The 23141-nt window shown below is 39.2% G+C and overlaps 1 long non-coding RNA gene across 9 annotated transcripts in view; it reads left to right on the plus strand.

The window, feature by feature from the left end:
- The first annotated feature begins 1882 nt into the window (after positions 1 to 1882).
- The window catches only part of LOC102152144, a 66098-nt gene continuing 44839 nt past the window's right edge, over positions 1883 to 23141 (plus strand). For 8 of the 9 annotated variants that reach the window (XR_005379964.1, XR_005379962.1, XR_005379966.1 and 5 more), the window contains exons 1-2: positions 1883 to 2158; positions 21637 to 21759. This is a non-coding gene — a long non-coding RNA (uncharacterized LOC102152144). Of the gene's footprint in view, positions 2159 to 3114; positions 3321 to 21636; positions 21760 to 23141 lie in introns of all 9 variants that reach the window. The other variant, XR_005379965.1, reaches the window with a different exon arrangement.

Raw genomic sequence — 23141 nt, forward strand, 5'->3', positions numbered from 1 at the left:
TACCTAGTAGTGCAATTGCTGGGTCATAGGGTAGCTCTATTTTTAACTTTTTAAAGAACCTCCATACTGTCCTCCAAAGTGGCTGCACCAGTTTGCATTCCCACCAATAGTTCAAGAGGGTTCTCCTTTCTCCACATCCTTGCCAACGTTTCCTGACTTGTTAATTTTATCATTCTGAGAGGTGTGAGTGGTATCTCATTGTGGTTTTGATTTGTATTTCCCTAATGCTGAGTGATATTGAGCATGAGTGTCTGCTGGCCATTTGTATGTCTTCCTTGGAGAAATGTCAGTGTCTTCTGGCCATTTCTTGATTGGACTATATGTTCTTTGGTTGTTGAGTTTGATAAGTTCTTTTTCTTTTTATAGAATTTTAAAAAATTATTTGAAGAGAAAGACTGAGACAGATACAGTGACAGAAATTGCAAGAGAGAGCACAAGTGGAAAGGATAGGGAGAAGTAGACTCCCCACTGAGCAGGAAACCTGACATGCACTGGATCCCAGGACCCCAGGATCATGTCCTGAGCTGAAGGCAGATGCTTAACTGAGCCACTCAGGTGCCCCTTGATAAGTTCTTTATAGATCTTAGATACTTGTCCTTTATCTGATAAGGCTTTTGCAAACATCTTCTCCAATTCTGTTGATTGTCTTTTGGTTCTGTTTCCTTTCCTGTGCAAAAGCTTTTTATCTTGATGAAGTCCCAACAGTTCATTCTTGCTTTGGTTTCCCTTGCCTTCGGAGACATATCTAACAAGACGTTCCTGTGGCCGAGGTCATGAGATTGCTGGCTGTGTTCTCCTCTAGGATTTTGATGGATTCCTGTCTCACATTTAGGTCTTTCATCCATTTCTAGTCTATTTTTGTGTATAGTGTAAGAAAATAGTCTAGTTTCATTCTTCTGCATGTGGCTGTCCAATTTTCCCAACACCATTTGTTGAGTAGACTGTCTTTTTTCCATTGGATATTCTTTTCTACTTTGTCAAAGATTAGTTGACCACAGAGTTGAGGGTCCATGTCTGGGTTCTCTGTTCTGTTCCATTGATCTTGGTGTCTGTTTTTGTGCCCTTCCTTTTGTGACCATCTTTATCATGCAGGGCTTATTTTCTGAATTCTATTTTTAGCTTAGGCTTTTGGTAACTGATGGACTTGGAGACAACAGAATACAATAACAGCTATCATTTATTACTACTTACTAGATGTTTTACATATGTTATCTCATTTAAATCCTGACAACAGGCAGGAATGGGGTCGCCTACAGGGGCGATGTGTGAATTAGAAATACAAATACCTGTGCATGGTGGGATGCTCCACTGACCTGAGTGTAAGTGGGATGTCAGACCCTTTTAATTTCTTCCCTAGGTACTTGTGCAGTTCACAGGCTGCACAACTGCACTCAGCAGAAATGTAGTTAAAAACTAGTTAGCGTTGGGGCACCTGAGTGGCTCAGTCAGTTAAGTGTCTGCCTTCAGCTCAGATCATGATCCTGGGATCGAGCCCCACATTGGCTCCCTGCTCAGTGGGGGGTCTGCTTCTCTCTCTGCCTGCCTCCCCCGCTTGCTCTCTCTCTCTGTGTCAAATAAATAAATAAAATCTTAAAAAAAAACTAGTTAAAGTATTATCAACCTCATTTCACAAAGAAGAAAACTGAGGTTCAGAGAGATTAAATAACTTACCCAACATCATTGTTAGTAACTGGTGGAGCTTTGACTCAAAGCTACATTAGTCTGGTTCTGAAATCCCATTATCCCTCTGCTATTTCAATTTGCCGCCTTGTTCTTTTGCTGAGGCTCACCAAATCTCCCACTGCTGAGACAATAATGATAGAATTCTCAGAGAGATTCCTATGCATGTTCTCTGTATGGTCTTAGAACCCTTCCCCTTCCATTCTCTCTTATTAACACTGTTTATATAGGTGTCCCTTGCTTTTTGCAAGTTTGTTCTGTGTCACTTCACTTTTTTGAAAGACCTACACTGGTACCTGATTTTGCTAATGAAAAGAAAGCTGAGGATGAGTTTTGCTTTTATGAGAAAAGGCAAAAAGCAAAATAGCATTTTTTTTTCAGCCAGCTGTTTTAAAGGCAGCCAGAGTGACACCACCAAGCTCCTTCTCTAGGAACTTCGCATCTCAGCATCAAGCTGCCATAACTTTGAACTGTGTCTGTGAGCATGAATTTTATCTCTATTCATTTGGTGCATCTGTTAGCAAGATGTGTCTTAAGATATCAGAAAAGTATAAGGGTTTTTTTGAGAGGGGCCTGAGAATGCTAAAAAATGTTTCAGGTATATTAATGATAATTGCTTCTTTGCTTTCTGCCTTTCCAGCTTATGAAAGGTTTCATAGGAATGCATTACTTTCGAATAGTGGGGGCAACCTGTAATGTAAATACTTTGTTTTCATTATTGGTGATGCAATTTAAATCCAGGTAACTTAAACAAATGATACAAATGTTACTTTAAGCCCTATATAAATCTTGTGGGTAGAAGTAGCACATTTATGAATTAATATGTGAATGTGTATAAAGACAATTTAATCACTTTTTTTTTAAAACATGTTCTGCCCATTTGGAGGATTTCCTCTACCCTGTCTTTCAAGGCCACCCCTGGATGGAAATGTCATGGGCAGCAGACCACTGTCAACATATACCACTTCACCAAGCTGATTCATTTGTGAACAAGCATGGATTTTTCTTCCTTTGCTAGGTGGTCAGAGGGAAACTGTTATGAGGCAGAGATGTCAGACAGCGCACAGCATGGGGATCCTGAGGCCTTGGGTTATCTCTCATGCAGCTTGTTTGTGCTTTCTGTACTTTCTCAAGCATAATCTCCAGCTCTCTTACAATATATTGTTACTAGGCCCACCTCACCCTGTAACTTGGGTTGTTGAGAGCATCCAGCTCATGATGAACACTTCTGGCCACGTGGTCACTTGATTTCCTGAGTGAGGTATTCGAGCTGTATCAGGCCTGGCCCAGTAGCCTTTCAGGAGCTGAACCTTCTGTGATATATAGTTCTCTGGAGCAAATAACACAGCATTGCTTTGAGAACCCTAGATATCTGTACTGCAGTCCTGCCATTGGGAGTTGCCAGAGAGCTCACATGACCTCTCTTCCTCACAGGTACCTCTGCTCCCAGGGGATCTGCTGGCTCATATGACCCAAACAGCAAGGCTTCTTCTACTGAAAACGGCCTGCGGCAGAGCCCTGTCATGTTCTGGGCTCTACTAAAGCTAGAAACCTTCCAAGTCACATTATAGGTGGCTTGAATCAAGTGTCCCTCAGTGTGGAATACTCTTCAAGCAAAACCTAAAGTGGCCTAAAAAGTGGTGTGCTTCTTTCTTACATGTGGGAAGTGAATGATGCAGTAACCTGCCCTTTACTTTGGAGAGAATATTTCTACATTGTCTTGCAGTCATCTGGCAGGGCTTTAGATCCTCAGAGGGTTGATTTCTCACCCTCTGGATTATATATGTCTTATTAGGGCATTAAGAGTACATTATACATCTTGCTTATTAATGTGTATCCTCAAAAGAGTGGACCAATGTAATTTTTATAGAATGTACGTAAAGTACAGCCCCCTATGACAGAAAACAGGAGACTTGGGGCAAGCCTGTGAATGTATACTATTGTATATACTGCTTTTCATCCTGCTTTTTGATTGATATAGAAAGAAATGTACTCACCAGATCAATAACACCATGCTACATGCATGCCTGAGGCTGTGTTAATCTGCTCTAGCAAAGACACCACATCCAGCCTAGGAGCTGTGCGTGGGACTTCTCCTTTATCAAATTAAAGTAGTGTACAATCATTTACAATCTGGTTTTTGTAGATGCCAGGATGGTGTTTAATGAGAACAACACTCCTGCATTTTTTAAATCTTTGAGGTTCATTTTAATCTCTGCCATGCCCCTCTGAGATGTGATACAATATTTTATTTACTGTCTTGACTGGATGGGGACATGGATAGTTTCAGGGCCTTCTACTTAGCCTTTCCTACTACAATAGCTCTTATTCTAAAAGAAAAAGAAAATAAAACTTGGGTTTTACCACATTCTTTTTTTTAAAAAAAGATTGTACTTCTTTATTTGAGAGAGAGAGAGAGAGAGAGCAGGAGCAGGAGAGAGTCACAAAAGAAGAGAGAGAGAAGTAGTTTCCTCGCTGAGCAGGGAGCCCAATGCAGGACTTGATCCCAGGACCCCAGGATCATGGCCTAAGCTGAAGGCAGATGCTTAACCAACTGAGCCACCCAGGTGCCCCATTTCACCACGTTCTATTTTTTTTAAAGATTGTATTTATTTATTCATGAGAGACACACAGAGAGAGGCAGAGACATAGGCGGAGGAAGAAGCAGGCTCCTTGCGGGGAGCCTGATGTGGGACTCCACCCCAGGACCCTGGGATCATGCCCTGAGCTGAAGGCAGTCACTCAACCACTGAGCCACCCAGGCGTCCTTTACCACATTCTAAAGTTAGAAGAGAGTCATGACTTGAAGCTGGTATTTCAATCTCTAAATTTTATTTTTTTAATTTTTTTTCAACTTTAAATTTTATACAAAGGTTGGTAAGGTCCCCGTCTTTCTTGCCCCAGTGCTCATCCTCTCAATTCACCTTTTTTCCAATCTTTAGTTGTCTTCCAGTACCTCCCTCAGTGTTTGGGCTTAGCACTGGCTCTCTGCCCCAGCCTTCGTTGCTGTGGCCTGCAGGATGCCTGCAGCAACATTCTTAGTCCTGGCAAAGGTGCAGACCAGAAATAGGAGGAATTTGGTGCCCTTGACGAATGGGGAAAAGAGCCATGGATAAATCTTCCTGCCTTATGTCCCTCAGGCAGACAATGATGAGGTCCATTCTACTTGGCTCTTTAGAGAGGTTTCTAGAGAAAACACCTTAGTTTCCCACAGTGGTGAGCAGCATTATGACACACTCACATCTTCGAATTGGGTTTCCTTCTATCCCAGTTCCCTCTTGCATATCCCCACTCCTATTCCCGGGGTGGCGGGGGCTGGGGGCTTTACTAACTATAGAGTAACTGCGTGCAAGCTCTTGTTTCAGGATCTACAGTGAGGCACTTTTAATGTTAGATTTATTGGCTTGTTTTGGAAAATCAGACAATACATGTAAGCACTTGGAAAAACTCCTATAAGATCTGCTACCCAGATCTACTACCAAGCTCTCTAGGCTGTTGTCTATGCATATACTTTTTAAAAAATGGAACCAGGTTTTTAAAACTTATTCTCATTTTAGTTTTTTATTTATTTAATTTTTTATTCTCATTTTTTATATTACAGATATCTTTTCATGTTCTTCATGATCTTTAGAAAATGACTGCATGGGCATAGTATTCTATCATACAGTGCTACAATTGATTCAATATTCTCTTGCCATTTAGACATTAGAGTTGTTTCTCCATTTTGTTATTCTAAAGCAGTGCAATAATTTATATCCTAAAGCTATTTAAGAAGTAGCAATAGGTATGGTATTGTTTGTATGTGGACTCTAAAGAAAAAACCTGATTTCAAAGAAACAGGTTGCTAGGGGTAGGGGACAGGGGAAAATAGAAAGAGTAGGTCAAAGGGGACAAACTTTCAGTAATAAGACCATGAACTTCTGAAGGTCTAGTGTATAGCATGGTGACTACATGTCACCATGTATTTTGTACAGATGGTCCCCAACATACGATTGTTAGACTTTCAATTTTTTGACTTTATCATGGTGCAAAGGCAATACACAGTTGGTAGAAACCATAGTTCAGATTGTAAGTTTGGATTTTTACCCTTTACCCAGGGAGTATGCAGTATGATCCTCTTTCAATGATGCTGGGCAGTGGCAGCCAATAGACTTACAATCATTGCACATCTGTACAATCATTCTGTTTTTCACTTTCAGTATAGTATTCAATATATTACATGAGATATTCAACACTTGATCATAAAAATCTTTGTGTTTAGATGATTAGCCCAACTGTAGGCTAATGTTAAGTGTTCTGGGCACATTTAAGGTAGGTAAAGCTAAGTTGTGATGTTCAGTGGGTTAGGTGTATTAAATGCAGTTTTGAGTTGTGATATTTTCAACTCACAATGGGTCTACCAGGATTTAACCCTATTATAAGTTGACAATGATCTATACTTGAAAGTTGCTGAGCGTAGATCTTAAGCATTCACACCGTTAAAAAAAACGTATTAACTGTGTGAAGTGATGGAAGTGTTAATTATCTCAATCTTGGCAATCATTCTATGATGTGTGTACATATGTCAAATCATCATGTTGTACGCTTTAAATATGTACAACTGTATTTTTCAGTTATTCCTCAATAAAGTTGGAAAAAAGATTACTAGAAAAAGACATACATTTGGAAATTAAAAATGTGTAGATCAAGAAGAAATAAAGGTGAAAATTAAATTTTTAAAAAAGTAAGAAGTAAAAAAAAAGTAAGAAGTAGCAGTATATCATAATGGTTGAAAGCACAGTCTCTTGAGTTAGGCTGATAGTTTAAATTCTGGATACTCTTCCTATTAGTTATATAATTTTTAACAAGTTTTTCAACTTCTCCAAGCCTCAGTTTTCTTGTGTAAAAGTGTAGTAGTAATAACAGGTCATATATCAAAGGATTGCCGTGAGTATTCTAAATTAATTTAAGTGAAGTACTTAGAATAGTGTCTGGTGCGTAATAGCTGCTCAATAAAATTTAGCCATTATTATTATTCCATTAGCATTAATTCATAAAAGTATAATTTTTTAGCCTAATGGTAAACATTTTGAGGTTTTGATATATAAACCACCAAATGTAAGCTTGGTATTAATATTCACAAATCAATATACATACTGTCATTGAAAACAGTGATATTTCCATGGGTGTAAATATGTGTATTGTTTTAAATATAAGAGGCTAAATGTAACTATTTTTATTTTTATTTATTTTTTAATTTTTATTATTTATTTATTTATTTAAAGGATTTTATTTATCCATTTGACTGAGAAAGAGAGCACAAGCAGGGGGAACAGCAGGCAGAGGGAGAGGGACAGTAGGTTCACCCCTGGAGCAGAAAGCCCATGTAGGCCTTGATCCCAGGACCCTGGGATCATGACCTAAGCTGGAGGCAGACCCCCAACCAACTGAACCACTCTAGTGCACCTAAACATAACTATTTTTAAAAATCACATATTTTTGATTTGCAAATAATTCCAGGAGCCATCTGGTTCCCTCTTGTGTCAACAAGGATAGATTAGTTTATGCTGTGGCAACAAACACCCCATAATCTTGTAATTTAAACCAACAAAGGTTATTTCTCACTCATGCTTCATGTCCAATGTTAGTGTAGTGATGGCACAAAGGAAGGTGTCTACTCCTTATAAATTGTGGATCTGGCTAACGGCAGTTCCATCTTGGTAGATGCTTCCATGACCTATGAGGCAGGAAAGAGAGAAGGTGACAATACATACACTGGCTCCTGTGACACACATTAGTTTTGCTTATATTGCATTTCTCAAATAAGGCCCGTAGCCACACCCACCTCCAGCAGGGATAAGGAACTACAATCCTGTCATGTGCTCAGAAGCAGAGAAGTATCAAGTGATTTGTGAACTGACTTAAGACGACCAGAGATTTACTTGTTTTTTGGTTTATTTTTGTTTTTAAATTTAAATGTTATGTCTTTTTTGAAATAGGTAATATATTCATGTGGCTCAAAATTCATAATTTATTCAAAAGCTATAAATATTACAGAGTGAAAAGTCTATGTCTTTCTATATTTCTCCTTCCCTGAAGCCAACCAATATTAATAACTTCCTTGTGTTTCTTCCAGAAATATACTATACACATACTTTATTAGCAAATATATGCATGCATGTGCAGGTGTGCATGTGTCTTTTCACACAGATCCATTATCTAACCCTTATGGATCTGCTCTGGGCCCTAGGAGTTGACCTCTATGAATATATCAGCCATCTTCCCTAGCCCTCTGACTTACGGTTTGGCCAATGTGAGGCACCAATAGGAGACTGAAAAACAGGAGAGTGGAAAGTCTGGCCTAGTCCCCCCATCCCCAATTTCCTGTTTTCAAACTACAATTGTGGTGGTGAATGAGTCCCTCTATAATGATAGCTCTTGCTGGAAGCCCTCTGGGTCCCTATCTCTCACAGTGCTCTGGTAAAACTATTCCCTTCTTTTGCCCCATAAAAATAGGGATGGTAATCGTAGCTTTCTGCTACCTCTAGTCCTTGGGAGCCTCAGAATCTCTCTCTTTTTTATAAAACAGTTTTATTGAGATATAATTTACATACCATGCACTTCACCCACTTGAAGTGTAAAATTCAACATCTTTTGGTACATTCACAGATTTCTCAGCATCTCTTTGTGTTTTCTTAGCCTTGATCATACCTTTTAAGAAGTCCTCAGAGTTTCATCCAAATGTGTTTCTGCTTCCTGGTGGGACAGTCTAATTGTATCCATTTATATGCACAACTGGTATGGTGCCATCTCATAATAAACAAGAGCCAGTTGTTACATTTTTCAGGAATTTTGGGAGCAGATTACCAAATACAATCAATATTAAAAAATAAGTAAACTTCCAATTAAGTTATTGGTAGCAATAAAAAGGTAACAAATACTAAAAATCACTTCCTAGTTATTAACAAAAAAGGTAACAAATACTAAAAATCACTTCCTAGTTATTAACAAAAAAGGTAACAAATACTAAAAATCACTTCCTAGTTATTTTATTATATTACACTGTTATATGTGTGTTATGAGATTATTTGCACCTACTGTATCTATATGGAAGAAATACTATATAATGTTGTTCCTGTAGGTATGTTCATCCTTTCCCACTGTGTATTCAGGAGGTCACATTGCTAGCCTGAAGTTGGCCATTGGGGGAGTACTCCCCCCAGATAGAAATCAGCTGATGATACAAATCAGGACTTAATTTTTTGTTTCATTGATTGTCTGGAATTAAGAAAATGATGGTAAAATGTTACAAATTAAACCTAAAAATTTGTCCTTGTGAATGTAACAAATAATTGAAGAAATATTCTTTCTGTATTTAAAATTATTATCCGATTTGGCAAAGAAGTCACTCACTTCATTGATAAACCAGTAAAGTTCCAGAATACATCTTCATTATTTGACTTTCATCTACTTGTCAATCAACATTCACAGAACCACACGTAGGGAACTGGTGGTTGAAAATCAACCAGCACACCATAATACATACACATGCATATCCTCACACATACATTAACACATGTGGTTTAGATACTATTCCATACTGATGGGGCTTTCTCAAATTTTTTAAAGTTTGTGTTGTATGTACCTTATTGATGGATAGACTACAATCTTTTGCTGTTACAAAACAATGCTGCTGTGAATCACCTATGAATCATCTGTAAATGCATTTGTAATTTCAACAGATATTGCCAAATTGCTCTCTGTGAAGTTTTACCAGTTGATACTTCTACCAGCAATAATGAGAATTTCTGTTTTCCTATACCCTCAGCATATATAGTATATGTTTTGTATTTTGTCATTTCATCATTGTTACTGATTGTTAGTAATTCATCTAAGATTTTTAAAAATTCAACTTTAGCTAATAAAATGCACTAATTTTTGCATTTAATAATTATTAAATTCCATTTTAAATGCTAGCTTCAAAGTGATTTGTTCAAGAGAAGGTAACATTTATTCTTGGAGATACAATGTAGGAAGCCATCTTTTTCAGAAACAAACTGATCATGCCAGGAACATAAAAACTGGTGATTAAAAAGAAATATTTGCAGGTAGCCTATCTTGGAAGTTGAAGGGCACAGCACTGTTTTCAAGAATTCTGCTGAAAATGGAATAGATTCAATAAACATTAATATTTTGCCTCTTCTACTTCAATGGCCGAAATGGATAATTTTTCCAGTAGACCCTTTAGATCATTTTTCTTTTTAAAAATTTTTTTAAAGGTTTTATTTATTTATTCATGAGAAACACACACACACACACACACACACACACACACACACACACACACAGAGGCAGAGACACAGGCAGAGGGAGAAGCAGGCTCCATGCAGGGAGCCTGACATGGGACTCGATCCTGGGTCTCCAGGATCACACCCCGGGCTGAAGGCGGCAGTAAACCACTGGGCCACCGGGGCTTCCCTAGATCATTTTTCCAGTAGACAAAAGTGAAAGAGAAGTGTCAGTTTACAAAAGGAATGTCCATATAAATAAAGTGATTGGTTGGCAGTGCTTGACAATCCTATACTAACGTCCCCTGGGCTCCATGCTACAGCTCCTCTGGGAAGTGGAGGACAGATCCAGGCAAAGGCAGAATTGTTTCCACTAATGTGCACTTAGACCCACTATAAAGAACCTGAGGGATCTGAGCATGGCCTCCACTTATTTGCACATACTTATAAGCTGAGGTTTGAGCAGGAAACTCTGCATTTATATAATTTAACTCTCCCAGCATCTCTACCTTGCCCACTCTCTTTTTTACTTCAAAAAGAATGTAAAGTCTTCTGTACATAGAAGTGATGGAGGCTCAGTTCTTTAGACTATGCATAAAGATTCAGACCTAACTGGCCACCTTTCCTTATCCATAGTGTTTATGGGTTGTCACCATTCCCTGTGTAAGCAGGTGCAAGCAATTGCCATCAAAAGTATCTGTATGGCTCCTTGAGTTCACTGCAGTCAGACTCAGTCTCTGACCCCCAATCACTGCTCAGTGGCCCTGCAACAGAAGGAAGTTACCAGACTTTTTAACCTTCAGTTTCCTCATCTATAAAATAGAGATGGTAATAGTTTCAACCTCAGAGAGCTATTTTGAGGAAATGAGATAATCTACATGAGATATAGAGGCGGTGCATGACATGTACATGCTATTGCTCAATATATATTATTCATTTTTATGGAGACACATATTCTAAATTGTACATACCCCTCCTTTTTAAAGATTTTGTTTGTTTATTCATGAGAGACACAGAGACATAGACAGAGGGAGAAGCAGGCTCCCATTGGGACCCCAATGTGGGACTTGATCCCAGGACCCTGGGGTCATGACCTGAGCCGAAGGCAAACGCTAAACTATTGAACCCCCCAGGGGTCCCTGTATGTGCACTTAAACAGTGCAAATTCATTTGCTCATGAGAGATTTTGCTATTGCTCTTATGATATACTGAGCTGAAGAACTCTACTCGATATTCCTATACAGAGATCATTGTTGAAGTAGATCTTGACTGAATAGAGCAGGTGAAAGAAAAATGGTTCTCTTCACAATCACTGTAATGAGTTTTATTTCTGTCTGAGTTGGCTATGTGATATATTTGAGTTGATCCAGGCTTAGTTTTAAGTAACCATTTATTTTGCAAAACAAAATTAGAGCTTATGTGCATCTGTTATAACACACATCCAGGCCCTATTTAATCTCCTTGGAGGAAGAAATGTACTAAATGATACCCTGGTGTCTTAAAAGAGTTTACTCAATTGAGTAGGCCCTTTATTCACCAAGGGTAGATTAGGCATTCTTGTTCTTTCTGGTGATTATACATTGGAATCTAGCTGACCTGGAAGTTGATCGTGTATAAAAAAACAAAACAAAACAAAACACGGAATGCCTTTCTTTTGCACACAGTTTAATTATGCAGAAAGAATGAAAGAGAATTTTGCCATGAAAGCCTAAATATGGCCTAAAATACATTTAATTCATGGCAGAGATATTATCTCTCTCTCTCTCTTTGTGTCTCTTTCTCTCATTTAAAGTAGCAGAGTAACTAGACCTGATTAGAAGTCTGATCTTTGAAAAACAGGTTCAGTTGAAATTGAGAACTGTTTATTGAGGATGTAATTATCTGCAAGGCACTGAGCTGGTGGTATGAATACTAAGACACAGAAGGTGATATCACTGTTCTCCAGAAGTCACCATGTAAAGGAATAGACAAATAAATGAGGAACAGACAGTATAAGTGGTAAATGCTACACTAGCAGTATGCAAAAACTGTCATGGGGACTGTGAAGAAGCCACTAATTCTACCAGGATGGCAGGGAGGAAAGAGTTAAGAAAAACTTCATGGAAGGGACATTTGAACTGTATCTCAGAGGGTCTGCAAGATTTTTTGGAGTTGGAGTAGAGAGATAAAGAAATAGCCTGAGCAACAGCAGAGAAGGTCCGTGGGGGGAGACAAAGTTCAGAAGATTTCTAAGACCAGGTTATGAACAGGTTGGCAGTCTTCCTAGGGTGTGTGGGCTTTATCCTGAAGGCAATGGTAAAAATTAAAGATTCTTAGTTGGGACAGTGACCTGAATGGTTTGGTTTGGGGAAGGTCATTGAAGAAGTGGTCCTTGAGAATGGGGAAGCAGGGAGATAAACATGCCAGGGCTGCTTGTGGGCAAAGAAGAGGCAAGAATGATCACTCAGGAGAACATCTCAGGGGAGACACGGAAGAGAGACAAGTGAAGTTGGCTCCTAAGAAGTGATCTTTAGAATGAAAACCCCAAGGTAAGCCTAAGGAAGCGAGAAAGAGTAAGGCAAGGAAGAGGAGTTGATCAGCAGTGTCCTTCGTTGCACACAGTTCCAGTGGGAAGGAAACAAAAAAGAAATCTGGTGGATTGGGCAACTACCCTATTTTTAGTGGCCCTTTTGAGACCAGTTTCAATAGAATGAACGGAGGGGAAACCAGATACTGTGTCAGATATGGAAAAATATTTATAACATACAGGAAACTTACAGATAGGCAGGAGCTGATGCTGCCTCCCTCAAGGAGGGTAGTATTTAAGAGCAACTGATGGAAATCATGAGAAATAGGAGCCAAAAACGTCTAATGCCAAAAACCAGACAGACGAAAAACATTTGCAGAATGATGTCATCCTGCCTCCTCGGATGATATCACTTTGTTCCTCAGCTGTCTCACCCAGACTGTGTGAGTCAACATCTATATTTGGGCATAAGGAGAACTACCTTTTGTGCTATGTGCCAATTCAGAAGTCTGTTTGTGCTAGTCTAGTTTAGCTCTGCCAAATTATTTTAGGCTTATGACCTCACCAGCAGCCCATGGTAGTTAGTCTGTTTAATATCTTACAGCTTGAGTTCTAGCACATTCACTTTTGTGCAATGTGATCTCAATTGGTATTTTTCCTCTTTGCATTTGGAAGATGCTAGGTTATATTTACAAATCCATTCATAGCTGATAAACAAAAAGGTAAAAGTGGAAATATCAGAAGCAACCATAAATAGATCTGAGAGATTAAATGGATTACTGAGCATGACTAGAATAATAGTAAGAGCTTCAATTAATTAAGTGCCAGACAATTTTCATAGATTGTCTCTAATTCTCACTGTAGCCCCAAAATGTAGCTGTGAAAAAAAGAAAAAACTTAAGCTGTAAAAAAAACTTAACTGCCTAGGTTCACTCATTCACTCAGGTAGCAAACGAAAGAGTAGAGATTCAAAGCCATACCTGACCTCATGCTCCTGGACTCTTGCCACACTATGCTCTCTTCAAAATATCATGGTATTGGGGATTCCTGGGTGGCTCAGTGGTTTAGTGCCTGCTTTAGGCCCAGGGCGTGATCCTGGAGTCCCAGGATCGAGTTCCATATCGGGCTCCCTGCGTGGAGCCTGCTTCTCCCTCTGCCCGTGTCTCTGCCTCTCTCTCTCTCTCTCAGTGTCTCTCATGAATAAATGAAAAAAATCTTTTTTAAAAAACCCCAAAATATCATGGTGTCTGTAACTATTAAAAAAAACTGGATCAAGTCCTATCAGGTGTGTTCATGAGTGATGGCCTAGACATTCATTTCTGGAAGCTTTTACAATATAGATGCAAATTACTCATCTAGCTTTTATTTGGAGATAATATTGCAAATGATGTATGTTGACTAAACTTAATAGTGAGTGGCTATCTTCAATGGGAGATCAGAGAAGGCAAAAACACTATGTTTGCAGGGAAATTCAAAATTAAAGGAAAGCTGGAGATGGGTTCTTATAAGATCTTGAAGAGGCATAACTTTTCTAAACAATAGTGATTCTTTCCTTGACAAAATTATAATAAGATCACTTTTCAGAATTTTATATTTTTTATATGAAACTCATTTCTACAACCAGCAAGCAAATGTGCCATCCTTATTTAGGAAAGAAAAGGAAACTAACATTTAATTAGTGTCTATCCCACTGCCTGGTACATGGTAGTTGCTCAGTAGATGTGAAAATGAATGAATGTCTGCGTTGTCCAACACACTGTACTATGTGTTTCTATGCAGTGGTATAAGGTTTTCAATAGGAGTTAAGGAGGAGGACATTGAAGCATTGATCTGGGGTTTTTCAGGTTGGAATATTGAGTAATCAAGCATATTATATGTGATACTATTATGGAGCTATTTCCAGATGAAGCATACCAATCAAAGAAATTATTTTGGGGAGGTCGTAGGGACATTAATGTCTTGTAGGTCTGTTGTGTCTAATGATTCAATGGAACAGTGAAGGGGAAGCTCTGGGAGGGGAGCAAGAGGAATGCTGCTTCTGAATGCCAATACCTAGCACAGAGCCTGACATGTGGGAGGCAGTCAACAAATATTTGTTGCGCTATCAATCACTTTATAATCAATGCAAGTCATGCATCCTCAACTCAGCATTATGGGGTCACAGTTCCTTTATATCCAAATGACACTCTTCAAACTCTCATTCTCCTTAATGCCAATGAAATTCTCAAGAGCAGAGGCCAGTCTCCTTTTGCTCAGCATTTTATCACTAATACTAACAAGATACTTGGCATATAGCAGGTGTTGGGTGAATGTTGTTGGATGAGGGAATGAAGGCTGCATCATTAAAGAATCTGTCTCCAAGTATTTCTGGGGACACCCAGCTGGTCCTGGTTTCCATTGTCATCTCAGATGGAGGCTGCTGATCAATCTTGGCTATGTAGCAATTGCTTCTCTGGGTTGTTGTGATCTCTTCACACACTTTTTAAAACCAGGGACCCAACTGCTCTCTGTGTTTCCTGAAGCACTTCCTAGGAGGCTTAACAAATTTAACTTAACTCTTAAGGATAGCATAAGGGATTGATAACATTGGAAGCAAACTAAAAATTGTATGGCAAATAATAGTGCTCCTCGACTCCACAAACTATGCCTCTCAAGAGGTCCCCACACTTTGCCTTCCTCTTGAGCCCCATCATGTTGCTGAGGTGTATTTCCTCCCATTCATGAGAGTTCTAGTTGACTCTGTCTATTGTGGATTGAATAATGTCCCCCTCCAATTCATATTTACCCAGAACCTGTGAGAATGTGACGTTATCTGGAATGGCGTTTTGCAGATATAATCAAGTTACGATGAGGTCATGCTGGATTAGGGTAGGTCCTAAATCCAAACACTAGTGTCTTTATATAAAGAGAGAAATTTGGACGCAGAGATACAGAGGAGACACAGAAAAGAAAGCCATGTGAAGAGATTAAAGTTATACTGTCACAAACCAAAGAACACCGAGAATTGCTGCCAAACCACCAGAAGCTATGAAGAGGCAAAGAAATATGCTTTCCTAGGGTCTTCAGAAGGAACTCGGCCCTACTAACAACTTGATTTTGGACTTTAGGCCTCCAGAACTGTGACAGAATATGTTTCTGTTGTCTCAAGCCACCCAGTTTGTAGTAATTATTATGGCAGCCTTAGGCAACTAACACACGGTGCCTGCTTCCTGAAATCCAGGGCTCTGACATCTCTGCTGACTCCAACCAGAAAAAATGGGAAAAAAAGAAAAAAAATTCACATCAAAAGAATCCCCCTAAGATTATTTCCTTTTCCTACTGCCACTGAAGAAGGCTTTTAGCATATTATATAACTGACAAGGCTTACCTTTGTAGGCTCACCTTGTGGGCTTCTCTTGGCATCAAATCTGAAGTAGCTCCCCAGCCACTCTCTAGCGGGTAACTGGGTCAAATATTCTTCATTGCAATACCTGAAATTATCTTGTTCAATCACTTTTGATTGACTGAATCACCCCCTACCTCTAAAATTTAAGGTCCATGAGAGCAGACTCTCTGGTTCACAGCTAAATCTAAAGTTCCCAGAACAATGCCTAAAACATAGTAAATATTCAGAAAAAGTACTGACTTACTGAATGAATAACATTGCCAAATACATAAAGTGGAGATGTTCACTCAAGAGAGAGACTCTGCATCTCTCCTAGAAGGAGGAAATAATCAGAGTGGGGAATGAATAGGTTAATAGGCTATAAAAGGAAGACTAGAAAAGATTGCTTACTACAGACATGGACAGAGCTGATTATAAAGAATCTCCTTACTCCTGAAAGTGAAGAGTAGACTGACAGACATCGAATCTTGTCTTGGCCTTAAGACAAAAGGATATTTAGTTCAAAGCTTATTGTTCTCTAAAAGAGCAGACATGGGAAAGTTGTCAAATCATGTGCTAAATATATGAAGATAATTAAAATCAAATTAAAATGAATTAACTTTCAGATCTGATGAATTTACTAACTTTTGTCCACGATTTTTTCTTCTTTTTTTTTGCAGGTCAGAATTTTTAAAAAAGATTTTATTTATTTATTTGAGAGAGACTGAGAATGAAAGAGAGAAAGAGAGCGTGAGTGTGAGTGCAAGCAAGAGTTGGGGAGGGAGGGGCAGAAGGAGACAGAGAAACAGACTTCTTGCTGAACGGAGAGCTGGATGCAGGGCTGGATGTGGGCCTAGATGTGGGGCTCTATCCCAGGATGCTGGGATTATGACCTGAGCCAAAGGCAACTGCTTAACCGACTGAGCCACCGAGGTGCCCTTGCAGGTCAGAATTTTATTTTACTTTTATTTATTTTTTTTTTAGGTTAGAATTTTAAAAGCAATTCTGAATAAAGGGAAGTTTTTATCCTACTTTGTCTTACAGCATGTTAGAGTTCTGTATGCTGGAATGCTTCAAAAAGAGAGAAGTAGGATGGTTGGCACTCCTAGTTGATATGGCTGGGTGCATTAAGCGGATGCTTCTCATAAAGTCCATTTGCCCAGAAAATAACAACCAATCTCCACCTGTCCTGAATAAGATGCATTGGTCAGAGGTACATAATCTCTCACATGCCTTTATATTTCTCTCTAATAAATTCCTGCTTATTGCACCATAAGGCATGCTGATATGTTTTTGGACAAGTCATTGAAAAAGTATATCTTCTAATGAAAAACGATTATAGTATTGCTGAAGAGCAGGAAACAACATATGTCAAATATGTGTATTTTTCTATAGCACTTAATAATGTTGAGAATCATTTTAATAGCCCAGGCATATTATCAAAAATTGAACAACAGGAAAGCAAAGTATAAGAAGTTAAGTGAAAGAAAGCAATATGATTGACAAAAGAGGAAAAGTCACAAAGACTCTGGTCTTAGTTAATATAACCACGCTGTTTGTTATCTAATGCCAAATAACAAACCATCCTAAAACTTTGTGGCTTATAGCAATTGCTCTTATTTATTTGTTTATGACTTTGTCATTTGGTCAGAACTTGGTGGGCACAGCTCATCTCTGTCATCTGGGTGGGTCAGCTGCTGTTGGAGGATAGAAGACCCACTTTAAAGTTAGTTCATTCCCATGGCTGGCAAGATGGTATTGAATGTCAGTGGTAGCCAGATGGTGTGTGTGTGTGCGTGTGTGTGTGTGTGTGTGTTAGAGTGGAGGGGCACAAAGTTAGATTGTTGAATTAGAGCACTGGGTAGTTAGTGGAGAATGGATTTGTTTTGTTTGTTTGTTTTAAAGATTTATTTATTTATTTATTTATTTATTTATTTTTGTATATTTTTAAAATTGGAGTTCAATTTGTCAACATATAGTATAACACCCTGTGCTCATCCCGTCAAGTGCCCTCCTCAGTGCCCATCACCTAGTCACCCCATCCCCCTACCCACCTCCCCTTCCACTACCCGTTGTTCATTTCCCAGAGTTAGGAGTCATTCAGTGCAATCCCTATCAAAATACTATGGACTTTCTTCAGAAAGTTGGAACAAATAATCTTGAGATTTGTATGGAATCAGAAAAGACCCCAAATAGCCAGGAGAATATTGAAAAAGAAAACCAGAGCCAGGGACATCACAATGCCGGATTTCAAGTTGTACTACAAAGCTGTGATTTTCAAGACAGTGTGGTACTGGCACAAAAACAGACACATAGATCAATGGAACATAATAGAGAACCCAGAAATGAGCCCTCAACTCTATGGTCAACTAATATTTGACAAAGCAGGAAAGATTATCCACTGGAAAAAGTACAGTCTTTTCAATAAATGGTGCTGGGAAAATTGGACAGCCACATGCAGAAGTATGAAACTAGACCACTGTCTTACATCATACACAAAGATAAACTCAAAATGGATGAAATATCTAAATGTGAGACAATAATCCATCAAAATCCTAGAGGAGAACACAGGCAACACCCTTTTTGAAATTGGACCCAGCAACTTCTTGTAAGATACATCTATGAAGGCAAGGGAAACAAAAGCAAAAATGAACTATTGGGACTTAATCAAGATAAAAAAACTTCTGCACAGCAAAAGAAACAGTCAACAAAACTAAAAGACAACCTACAGAATGGGAGAAGATATTTGCAAATGACGTATCAGATAGAGGGCTAGTATCCAAGATCTATAAAGAACTTATTAAACTCAACTGCAAAGAAACAAACAATCCAATCATGAAATGGGCAAAAGAGATGAATAGAAATTTCACCAAAGAAGACATCGACATGGCCAACAAGCACATGAGAAAATGCTCCACATCACTTGCCATTAGGGAAATACAAATCAAGATTTATTTATTTGAGAGAGTGAGAGTAGGGCTGGGGAGAGTGGGAAGGGGTAGAGGGAGAGAGAACCCCAGGTGGACTCCGTGCTGAGTACAGGGCCGATCTCATGACCCTGAGATTATGACCCAAGCTGAAACCAAGAGTTGGACACCCAACTGACTGAGCCACCCAGGCCCCCCTAGATAATGGATTTGAAGAGAACAATACTGGAATCGGGAAGGAAAGCTGGGGCCTGGTGGGGGGGCCCAGATAAGAGATAGTGAGAAACTGAACCTGGACAAAGGATCATTGCTTGGAGAGGAAAGGACAGATTAAAGAGATATTTAGGATATATATGGTTATGATATGCAGAGTGTTATGTGCAATGCACAAAAGGAAAGGATACTAGATTATAAATTAAATTATCTTCCCCCTCTAGCCTTCTTCCTGCATCAGACCTAGGACTTCCATGCATAGGGGACAAAGCAGAAATAGGCCATGACAGCCAGAACACTGAGGTTAATATGCACAACAACAAAAAATGAGAAGGAGAGAGAGAAGGGGAGGATGAGTTTCCAAGGAGAAGTGGTATCAGGGAAATGTGGGGGACTTTAGAGAGAGCACAATGAGTGGTTAGAGCGGACAGCAGCTGTCAGGCATCAGGCACCATCTGTTATGTGAGTCCGTGAAGATAGACTAGGCAAATAAGAGGTTTGGCTAGATATGGATTCCCCTGAATTGGTGTTCTTTGAAAGAACCCTAAAAGGAGTTGAGTTGTTTTTTATTTTGTCTTGTCAGAGTAATGTTTCTTGGACCACGATTGTGTTTGAATTCAACTGTGGGTGGCTTGATGTTTTGCAACTTATAACTCACGTGCGGGGGAATCAAGACGTGCGAGGGAATCAAGAAATATTTCCAGTGTTCAGTTTAGAACCTTAAGTAGTGTCCCCAACAGACAATGGAGGAGGAGAAACATGTTGAGGGGGAAGTCTGGGACACGTTAACTTGGAGTGTCTGCGGTGATAGATTGTGATGGATATTTGAACAGATTTGTGAGTCTGAGGCCTTAGATGGAGGTGTAGGTTTGGGAGACACAGCGTTCACATAGCTGCTACAACTGGGAAGGTGTATAAGACCTAGAGGGAGGACACATAAAGCCAAAAGAGAAGAGGGCTAGTGAGAAAATGGGAGAACATCAAGACTTATGGAGCAGGCAGTGGAAGAGCTGCTTAGGAATGTGGCCAAGAAGAAAGAGTTGGAAAGGTTTAAGAAACCTCAGGAAAGGGATCCCTGGGTGGTGCAGTGGTTTAGCGCCTGCCTTTGGCCCAGGGCGTGATCCTGGAGACCCGGAATCGAATCCCACGTCGGGCTCCCGGTGCATGGAGCCTGCTTCTCCCTCTGCCTATGTCTCTGCCTCTCTCTCTCTCTCTCTGTGTGACTATCATAAATAAAAAAAAAAAAAATTAAAAAAAGAAAAAGAAACCTCAGGAAAGTATGGTGTCACCAAAGCCAAGGGTTAAGGATTTCAGGAAGCAAGAAATAATCCACAGCATTATCCTCAGCAGAACAATTCACTAAAATAAGGACAAAAAGTCATCACTGGATGTCTCAATAGGTCACTGATTGCTCTGACAAACTGTTTTACTGGAATGGCTGGGATGGAGCAAGGCTGCAACTATGAACTGAATGGGAAGTGCAGAAGTGAGGGTTTCCAGCAGATGTAGACTACTTTCAAAAGTCTGGGTGGGTAGAGGAGGAGACAGATGGTGGAAGAGATTGGGAAGGTATAGGGTCAAAGGAAGGTTTTGGGGGTTTCGACACATTTTTGAGAGAAAAAAGATTGTTTTCTGTTCCATTTTGAGCAAGGAAGCTCAAGCAGCCTTACCTAAGACTGCCTCTTAGACTATTCTGGTGCATTGTTTTGTTTTTCCTATTAAAAATATTTTATGCAAACTATGGGACGCCTGGGTGGCTCAGTGGTTGAGCCTCTGCCTTCAGCCCAGGGCATGATCCTGGAGTCCTGGGATCGAGTCCCACACCAGGCTTCCTGCATGGAGCCTGCTTCTCCCTCTGCCTATATCTCTGCCTCTCTCTCTCTCTCTGTCTCTCATGAATAAGTAAATAAAAATCTTTAAAAAAACATTTTGTGCAAACTAAATAAATGAAAACAAACACACAGAATAGAGTCCTTCATTGACCTATTGGACACGTTAGAAAAAGCAAATATTCTGATTGTGTTCTATTATATTTTATTTTGAGTGATGGATATAGATAGGAATACTAGTTTAGCAAGACTTTATCTGCAGAACTATTTTTTAAAAAGATTTTATTTGTTTATTCATGACAGAGATAGAGAGAGAGAGAGAGAGAGAGAGAGAGAGAGGCAGAGACACAGGCAGAGGGAGAAGCAGGCTCCATGCGGGGAGCCCGACATGGGACTCAATCCCGGGTCTCCAGGACTACACCCCAGGCTGAAGGTGGCGCTAAACCACTGGGCCACCAGGGCTGCCCATTTCTGCAGAACTATTGAGTTAAAGGCATATCCTCATGTTTCTAACTGATAATTTGTTTTCCTGATTGTAAAAGTTATAGATGCTCATTGGAAACATACATACACACACACATCAGAAAAGGAATAAGAGGAGAAAAACTGCTTTTTAAGAACTGTTTATAAATGTGAAACTGTACCAGAAAGTCCATGGCAGAAATTCCAGTTGTCTCTTCAAGAAAGTTCAACTACTTTTGGTCTGATATGTGTTTGTAACTATTGGAGTCTTTCTGCTTGTTCCTGAGTCTTTGTTTTTAAAATAATATTCAGAATGGGTATAAGTTTGGTGGGAATGTAAACTGTTATAACCTTTCTGTATTAGAACCTTTATTTATTTATTTTTCAGGGAAACTCTACCCCCAACATGGGGATTGAACTCACGCCCCTGAGATCAAGTCACATGCTCTACTGACTGAGCAAACCAAGCACGCTTGAATCAGAACCTTTAAAATTACTATCTTATAACACAGTGAGTCTAATTCTATGAATTTAGTGAAATAATTATAGGTTTTCACATTTAAGTATAAGACTCTTTATTGGATATCAGAAAAACAACCTAAGTATCCAATAATAAAACCATTAATACATATGGTAAATCCATATGATACAACTAGTAAACTCAGATTTTTCAAGAATATTTAATAGCTTGGGAGAATGTGATATAATAATAATTCAGGCTGTAGTTTTTCAGAATTATCTGAATTGAAAAAAACACGTGTGTGTGTGTGTGTGTATAAATGGTCTGTAAATAAAATACATCTAAAAAGGCAGTAAGATGCAAATAGTTCTATATCCAGTTAATTCTACTGTGGGTAATTTATATTTTCATCTTGTTCATTTTACCACATTACTAAATTTTCTAAGATGACAATGCATTGTTTTTAATAATAAAAAAGTTAATAATAAAGATACATTGTATCTGGCGTTTGGTAAATTCTGTTGACTCTGTGCCAAAACCCAGTACATTCTGACTCGATGTCACTCAAACCCAGGGTATTTGAAGCTCTCTAAAAACCCTCAGAAATCTGAAGTAATATAATGTTGTTCTGTGAATAATGCTTTCCTTGGGAGGAGGTCAAGCAATAATCCCAGTTTTTGTTTTGTTTTGTTGGTTTTTGCTGGGTTTTTTTGTTTATTTGTTTGCTTTGGGCAAGTGGCCTTTACAAGGGATGACTTTAGGAAATTTAGATTATCCCATTTAAAAATGGTAGGATTGAGCACTGGGTGATATGCTATATGTTGGCAAATTGTACTCCAATAAAAAATAAATAAAAAAATAAAAATAAAAATGGTAGGGTACTGAGGTGCCTTGGTGGTGTAGTCAGTTGAGTGACCAACTCTTGGTTTCAGCTCAGATAGTGATCTCAGAGTCATGAGATCCAGCCCAGCATCCAGCTCTGCTCAGTGAGGAGCCTGCTTGAGATTCTTTCTCCGTCTCCCTGCCCCTCCTGCTTGTGTTCTCTGTCTCTCTAAAAGAAATAAATAAATCTTTTAAAGATTTATTTTATTTTATTTATTTATATTTATTTATTCATGATAGAGAGAGAGAGAGACAGGCAGAGACACAGGCAGAGGGAAAAGCAGGCTCCATGCCGGGAGCCCGACGCGGGACTCCATTCCGGACTCCAGGATCGCGCCCTGGGCCAAAGGCAGGTGCCAAACTGCTGAGCCACCCAGGGATCCCCAGAAATAAATAAATCTTAAAAAAAAGGTAGAGTACTGGTATTTCACCTAGCTAAATAGTTTATTAAAACTGAGTTATTATGGCAGATGTTTGCATTTGTCCCAGAGCTGGTGTTAAATCAGGTGCAGTGGTGACGTTATTGTTAATGCTGACATTTTTTCCTTTTC

This window comes from Canis lupus, chromosome 27 (assembly GCF_011100685.1).
Source record: "Canis lupus familiaris isolate Mischka breed German Shepherd chromosome 27, alternate assembly UU_Cfam_GSD_1.0, whole genome shotgun sequence".
NCBI classification, from domain to species: domain Eukaryota; kingdom Metazoa; phylum Chordata; class Mammalia; order Carnivora; family Canidae; genus Canis; species Canis lupus.